The following is an 8,444-nucleotide window of genomic DNA, read 5'->3' as shown; positions in this document are numbered from 1 at the left end:
CAACATGATCCCCCTTCAACATGATCCCCTTTGACCTGCGTTCAACAGGCCCCCTTGACCTGCGTTCAACAGATCCCCCTTTGACCTGCGTTCAACATGATCCCCCTTGACCTGCGTTCAACAGGTCCCCCTTGACCTGCGTTCAACATGATCCCCCTTCAACATGATCCCCTTTGACCTGCGTTCAACAGGCCCCCCTTGACCTGCGTTCAACAGGCCCCCCTTGACCTGCGTTCAACATGATCCCCCTTCAACATGATCCCCTTTGACCTGCGTTCAACAGGCCCCCCTTGACCTGCGTTCAACAGATCCCCCTTTGACCTGCGTTCAACATGATCCCCCTTGACCTGCGTTCAACAGGTCCCCCTTGACCTGCGTTCAACATGATCCCCCTTCAACATGATCCCCTTTGACCTGCGTTCAACAGGCCCCCCTTGACCTGCGTTCAACAGGCCCCCCTTGACCTGCGTTCAACATGATCCCCTTTGACCTGCGTTCAACAGGTCGCCCTTGACCTGCGTTCAACATGATCCCCTTTGACCTGCGTTCAACAGGTCCCCCTTGACCTGCGTTCAACATGATCCCCTTTGACCTGCGTTCAACATGATCCCCTTTGACCTGCGTTCAACAGGTCCCCCTTGACCTGCGTTCAACAGGTCCCCCTTGACCTGTGTTCAACAGGTCCCCTTGACCTGCATTCAACATGATCCCCTTTGACCTGCGTTCAACATGATCCCCTTTGACCTGCGTTCAACAGGTCCCCCTTGACCTGCGTTCAACATGATCCCCTTTGACCTGCGTTCAACATGATCCCCTTTGACCTGCGTTCAACAGGTCCCCCTTGACCTGCGTTCAACAGGTCCCCCTTGACCTGTGTTCAACAGGTCCCCCTTGACCTGCATTCAACATGATCCCCTTTGACCTGCGTTCAACATGATCCCCTTTGACCTGCGTTCAACAGGTCCCCCTTGACCTGCGTTCAACAGGTCCCCCTTGACCTGTGTTCATCCCCCCTGGGATGAATAGAGCAGGAAGTTCAAACAGGATCCAGGTCAGGGAAGTGTAATTTCTAGTGATTTTCCACCGATCTAATATCCCAAAGTTATTTTTGGCTGTAGGTAATATTACAAGACATGTTCTGAGCAAATAATGTGAGAAATAACTGAATACTGCACAGTTGGGAAGGAGCTAAAACAGAGTGGAAGTGTCTGTCTGCGACATCTTGTATTCACCCCCCCTCCCTCTCTCTCTCTCTCTCTCTCTCTCTTTCTCCCTCCCTCTCCCTCCCTGCCTCGCCCTCTCTCTCTCTTTCTCTCTTTCTCTCTCCCCTCTCCCTCCCTGCCTCGCCCTCTCGCTCTCTCTCTTTCTCCCTCCCTCTGCCTCCCTGCCACGCCCTCTCACTCTCTCTCTCTCTCTCTCTCTCTCTCTCTTCCCTCTCCCTCCCTGTCTCGCCCTCGCTCGCTCTCTCTCTCTCTCTCTCTCTCTCTCTCCCCTCTCCCCTCCCTGCCTCGCCCTCTCTCTCTTTCTTCTCTCTTTCTCTCTCCCTCTCTCCCTCCCTGCCTCGCCCTCTCGCTCTCTCTCTCTTTCTCCCTCCCTCTCTGCCTCCCTGCCACGCCCTCTCACTCTCTCTCTCTCTCTCTCTCTCTCTTTACCTCTCCCTCCCTGTCTCGCCCTCTCTCGCTCTCTCTCTCTCTCTCTCTCTCTCTCTCTCCCTCCCTGCCTCGCCCTCTCTCACTCCCTGCCTCGCCCTCTCTCTCTCTCTCCCTCCCTGCCTCGCTCTCTCACCCTCTCTCTCTCTCTCTCTCTCCCTCTCCCTCTCTCCCTCCCTGCCTCGCCCTCTCGCTCTCTCTCTCCCTCCCTGCCTCTCTCTCTCTCTCTCTCTCTCTCTCTCCCTCCCTCCCTGCCTCGCCCTCTCGCCTCTCTCTCTCTCTCACTCTCTCTCTCTTTTTCTCTCTCTTCCTCTCCCTCCCTGTCTCGCCCTGTCTCGTCTCGCTCTCTCTCTCTCTCTCTCTCTCTCTCTCTCTCTCTCTCTCTCTCTCTCTCTCTCCCTCTCTCCCTCCCTGCCTCGCCCTCTCTCTCTCTCTCTCTCTCTCTCTCTCTCTCTCCCTGCCTCGCCCTCTCACCCTCTCTCTCTCTCTCTCCCTCTCCCTCCCTGCCTCGCTCTCTCACCCTCTCTCTCTCTCACCCTCTCTCTCTCTCTCCCTCTCCCTCTCTCCCTCCCTGCCTCGCCCTCTCTCTCTCTCCCTCCCTGCCTCGCCCTCTCACCCTCTCTCTCTCTCTCTCTCTCACCCTCCCCCTCTCTCTCTCTCTCCCTCCCTGCCTCGCCCTCTCACCCTCGCTCTCTCTCTCTCTCTCTCCCTCCCTGCCTCACCCTCTCTCTCTCTCTCTCTCTCCCTCCCTGCCTCGCCCTCTCACCCTCTCTCTCTCTCTCTCTCTCTCCCTCTCCCTCTCTCCCTCCCTGCCTCGCCCTCTCTCCCCTCTCCCTCTCTCCCTCCCTGCCTCGCCCTCTCTCTCTCTCTCTCCCTCCCTGCCTCGCCCTCTCACCCTCTCTCTCTCTCTCTCTCTCTCTCTCTCACCCTCCCCCTCTCTCTCTCTCTCCCCCTCCCTGCCTCACCCTCTCACCCTCCCTCTCTCTCTCTCTCTCTCTCTCTCTCTCTCCCCTTTTCCTCTCAACGTGGGATAAAAACAGCGGGGCCACATTGATCAAGTATCATCATTATCTCTCCAGGACTGATATGATGTAGCGACTATACTGTACAATATTAAAGTCATACCAGTGAAGCCTTTTTTTGTGGTCAGTGAGGCACTCATAGATGACATCATACTGTGTACGAGCGCTGTCGTGATCGGGTTACGTGTGATGATGTCATCATCGCACAGAGCGTTTTTACTCTGAAACTCCTTGAAAGCGAAGGCCACCCTGCCTGAGTCAGCCAAATGACACAGAGATGACACATAGAAACCCACAGTAAAGGAGAAAGCAATTATATCATCATAGCTCTCTCATATTTTCAGATGGGCACAACCCAGTGTGAAACACGAGTAAAATATTGCTGCTCTGGGCCTCTTCACATTTCTAAAATTGTATTCGTATGATTGGATTTAAATAAATCTCCATGTAAGAAAATACATTTATTAACCATTGACATTCTTATGCTTCTTCTATACTGTTATTATGTTTTAGTACATTTTATCATGCAGTATTAGTGAATGAGGGAGTACCGAGAGAGCAGAGCAGGGAGAGGACAGGAGAGCTGAACAGAGCAGGGGAGAGGAGAGCAGGGGAGAGGACAGGAGAGCTGAACAGAGCAGGGGAGAGGAGAGCAGAGCAGGGAGAGGACAGGAGAGCTGAACAGAGCAGGGGAGAGGAGAGCAGAGCAGGGAGAGGACAGGAGAGCTGAACAGAGCAGGGGAGAGGAGAGCAGGGGAGAGGACAGGAGAGCTGAACAGAGCAGGGGAGAGGAGAGCAGAGCAGGGAGAGGACAGGAGAGCTGAACAGAGCAGGGGAGAGGAGAGGAGAGCTGAACAGAGCAGGGGAGAGGAGAGCAGAGCAGGGAGAGGACAGGAGAGCTGAACAGAGCAGGGGAGAGGAGAGCAGAGCAGGGGAGAGGACAGGAGAGCTGAACAGAGCAGGGGGGAGGAGAGGAGAGCTGAACAGAGCAGGGGAGCGGAGAAGGGAGCAGAGCAGAGCAGAGGAGAGCAGAGCAGAGCAGAGGAGAGCAGAGCAGAGCAGGGGAGAGGAGAGGTGAGGAGAGCAGAGCAGAGCAGAGCAGAGCAGAGGAGAGGAGAGGAGAGGAGAGGAGAGGAGAGGAGAGGAGAGGAGAGGAGAGGAGAGCAGAGCAGAGCAGAGCAGGGCAGAGCAGAGCAGAGGAGAGGAGAGGAGAGGAGAGGAGAGGAGAGGAGAGGAGAGGAGAGGAGAGGAGAGGAGAGGAGAGCAGAGCAGGGGAGAGGAGAGCAGAGCAGGGGAGAGGAGAGCAGAGCAGAGCAGAGCAGGGGAGAGGAGAGGAGAGCAGAGCAGGGGAGAGCAGAGCAGGGGAGAAGAGAGGAGACCATATATACACTGTCTCCTAATGAAATCCTAGTAGCCTGCTGCATTAGAGAGAGGGATCAGGGGTGCAGTGGAGCACGGGCTGGGCAGCAAAAGGATGACATCATCATTTTGGTCTCTCTACACAAGATGAACGACTCTGACCCTGCTTGTATTATGGGTCTAATAGAACATTAGGAAATGATACAATTGCAAGCTCAGGGATGAATGTGTCATGTACTTGCTGGCCTGGCTTGTATGTGAATGTGTCCTTTACATCTAGATATGACCCACGTGTTTCTTTCCCACCATTTCCTCTCCCTAATGTATGGTGATCACATTAGGACCAATCATCATTTACCAAGTAATAGCCTCAGTTACAGTCTGTGTACAGTCACTTCCCCCAGAGACAGAGAGAGAGGAGGGAGGGAGGGAGGGAGGGAGGGAGGGAGAAAACGAGGGAGTGAGATGGCAGGGAGAGAGAGAGAGAGAGAGAGATGGAGAGAGTGAGTGAGTGAGTGAGAGATGGAGAGAGTGAGTGAGTGAGTGAGTGAGTGAGTGAGTGAGTGAGTGAGTGAGTGAGTGAGTGAGTGAGTGAGGGAGGGAGGGAGGGAGGGAGGGAGGGAGAAAACGAGGGAGTGAGAATGAGAGAGAGAGAGAGGCAGGGAGAGAGAGAGATGGAGAGAGAGAGAGAGAGAGAGAGAGAGAGAGAGAGAGAGAGAGAGGGAGGGAGGGAGACAGAGAGACAGAGAGACAGAGAGACAGATTACGGTAACTTCCTGGGTTTAAGGTAACTTCCTGGGTTTACTGTAACTTCCTGGGTTTACTGTAACTTCCTGGGTTTACTGTAACTTCCTGGGTTTACTGTAACTTCCTGGAAATAGACTTGGGTTACATTCACCAAGCCAAAGGATCATGCTGATGTCACCCACAACACCCTCTGTTAGCATCAGCAGATCCTCAATTTATCTATCGTCGTGGAAACATGATGAGATGGAGAGTTTAGATGTTAGACGTTAGACAGAGAGAGCAGAGCGTTTTGGAAGAGAGAAATGTTCTGAGGGCCATTAGGAGAATAGCTCAGGAGCCAGGTGTGTGGGGTGTGTGTCTCTGACGGCGTCGGAGTGGAGCGTCCTCCCCTCTCCTTCCTCCCCCAGCCCTTCACCGGCCCACTGAGGCAGTAATGAGAGGTTAACACAGTGGCAGCGTTGGCATAATTGAGTGAATTTAGCACCTTGGACAGCGCACTAAACTCCTTATTGCTGTTCTGACCTCCTCGTCATGTTCTGTCAGTACAGCCCCGGGATTCAGCTGCTGATTGAGAGGCGATATGTTCCAGCGCCGCACACGCACACGCACACACACACACGCACACACACACGCACACACACACGCACGCACGCACGCACACACACACACACACGCACACACACACACACGCACGCACGCGCACACACACACAAACACACACACACTCGCACACACGCACACGCACGCACGCACGCAAGCATGCACACACACACACACACACACACACACACACACACACACACACACACACACACACCCACCTACACACACATGCTACATGCCGTGTTCACAGCAGAGGTTAACGCCGGGAACTGGAGAGCAATTTTCTGCTGGTCGTTCCGCGGCCTCACGCTGTGGGCCCAACACATTAACTTTTAAAAAGGGCCCTTCAGACCCAGGTGTCTGCGTAAATATAAACAGAAAGAGAAAGGAGGAATGTAAAGAGGAAAACAGATTGATCTGATCAGGGTAGAAGGGTTTTACTGTACAGTTAATAGGCCTGGCTCTTTAATGTGGCAAACTCCTTTACTCCGTTGCAGTCAACTCTGATACGGTCAACTCTGATACGGTCAACTCTGTTACAGTCACCTCTGATACGGTCAACTCTGATATGGTCAACTCTGATACGGTCAACTCTGTTACGGTCGCCTCTGATACAGTCAACTCTGTTATGGTCAACTCTGATACGGTCACCTCTGATACAGTCAACTCTGATACGGTCAACCCCGTTGCAGTCAACTCTGATACGGTCAACTCTGTTACAGTCAACTCTGATACGGTCAACTCTGTTACAGTCAACTCTGATACGGTCAACTCTGTTACGGTCACCTCTGATACAGTCAACTCTGTTACGGTCAACCCCGTTACGGTCAACTCTGTTACAGTCACCTCTGATACAGTCAACTCAGTTATGGTCAACTCTGATAAGGTCAACTCTGTTATGGTCAACTCTGATACGGTCAACTCTGTTACGGTCACCTCTGATACAGTCAACTCTGTTATGGTCAACTCTGATAAGGTCAACTCTGTTATGATCATCTCTGATACGGTCAACTCCGTTTCTGATACAGTCAACTCTGTTATGGTCAACTCTGATACGGTCAACTCTGATACGGTCAACTCCGTTACAGTCAACTCTGTTACGGTCAACCATGTTAAGGTCAACTCTGTTACAGTCACCTCTGATACAGTCAACTCTGTTATGGTCAACTCTGTTACAGTCAACCATGTTAAGGTCAACTCTGTTACAGTCACCTCTGATACAGTCAACTCTGTTACGGTCACCTCTGATACAGTCAACTCTGTTACGGTCAACCCCGTTACGGTCAACTCTGTTATGGTCAACTCTGATACGGTCAACTCTGTTACGGTCACCTCTGATACAGTCAACTCTGTTATGGTCAACTCTGATAAGGTCAACTCTGTTATGGTCAACTCTGATACGGTCAACTCTGTTACGGTCAACTCCGTTTCTGATACAGTCAACTCTGTTATGGTCAACTCTGATACAGTCAACCCTGATACGGTCAACTCTGTTACAGTCAACTCTGTTACGGTCAACCATGTTAAGGTCAACTCTGTTACAGTCACCTCTGATACAGTCAACTCTGTTATGGTCAACTCTGATACGGTCAACCCCGTTACAGTCACCTCTGATACAGTCAACTCTGTTACAGTCACCTCTGATACAGTCAACCCTGTTACGGTTAACTCTGATACGGTCAACTTTGTTACAGTCACCTCTGTTACGGTCAACCCTGTTACAGTCAACTCTGATACGGTCAACCATGTTAAGGTCAACTCTGTTACGGTCAACCATGTTAAGGTCAACCCCGTTACAGTCACCTCTGATACAGTCAACCCTGATACGGTCAACTCTGATACGGTCAACTCTGTTATGGTCAACTCTGATACGGTCAACTCTGTTACGGTCAACTCCGTTTCTGATACAGTCAACTCTGTTATGGTCAACTCTGATACAGTCAACCCTGATACGGTCAACTCTGATACGGTCAACCCCATTACAGTCAACTCTGATACGGTCAACTCTGATACAGTCACCTCTGATAAGATCAGTCCTGTTACTTTATTTGGCACTTAATAGGCACTTCCCAAATTTGTATTTTTTATTTTACCTCTTGAGATGGGAAACTTTTTAAAATTTTTATAAAGTTGAACATGTGCTCTTTATGACAGAAATGTTTTTACCAAGTTGCACGAATCAAATCAAATGTATTTATAAAGCAATTTTTACATCAGCAGAAACCCAGCCTAAAACCCCAAAAAGGCACCAAATTGGTGGAACGACCCAAAGCTTACTTTAAGAAATCATTTTTATGCGAAGACATAATGGACTTGACAACACATAAAAATGCTTTATAGACAACAACAACAAACAACGTATTTAACAAAACAAGTCGAAAATAACACAGAACTTAATGGAATTATTGTTGTCCCCGGGGGCCTGTGTCTTAGACTGAAGATAAGAGTTAAGTTCCCTCTGCTGCCATAAAGCGTTTGATGAGTTGGAGTGGAGGGAGAATAGTGCTCATGAGAAACACTACAGCTAACGGCAAACACACAACAATACTTCAGGCAGTTGGCTCAGCTTGGCTTGGGATACTCCCCCCCCCCACACACTTCAATAATTGTTTCTCATTAACAAGAATGTTTTTGTGCTTACGACTGTTGTCTAATTGCCATGGAAATGTCTTCTGAGAGAGAACTGTTTTTGCTGAATTATTTCCCAACACCAATGAAGAAGTCCTTAGTGACCTTTTCACACAGATTTCATTGTCTTTCTCCAATAGAAAGCAGATGTAGAGAGCAATACTGGTGCTCTCTCTCTCTCTCTCTCTCTCTCTCTCTCTCTCGCTCTCTCTCTCTCTCTCTCTCTCTCTCTCTCGCTCTCTCTCTCTCTCTCTCTCTCTCTCTCTCTCTCTCTCTCTCTCTCTCTCTCTCTCTCATGCTCTCTCTCTCTCTCTCTCTCTCTCTCTCTCTCTCTCTCTCTCTCTCTCTCTCTCTCTCTCTCTGTCTCTCTCTCTCTCTCTCTCTCTCTCCCTCTCTCTCTCTCTCTCTGTCTCCCTGTCAGAGTCTGAACAATTCA

At 50.8% G+C, this 8,444-nt stretch overlaps 1 pseudogene; it reads left to right on the top strand.

Moving 5' to 3' along the window:
* LOC135531158 (transcription factor COE1-A-like) overlaps nucleotides 1–8,444 on the top strand; it is a 100,403-nt pseudogene that overhangs the window by 75,105 nt on the left and 16,854 nt on the right.

This window comes from Oncorhynchus masou, unplaced genomic scaffold (assembly GCF_036934945.1).
Source record: "Oncorhynchus masou masou isolate Uvic2021 unplaced genomic scaffold, UVic_Omas_1.1 unplaced_scaffold_1534, whole genome shotgun sequence".
NCBI classification, from domain to species: Eukaryota; Metazoa; Chordata; class Actinopteri; order Salmoniformes; family Salmonidae; genus Oncorhynchus; species Oncorhynchus masou.
Note: the sequence above shows the minus strand (reverse complement) of the source record. Positions and strands in the feature narration are given on the sequence as shown.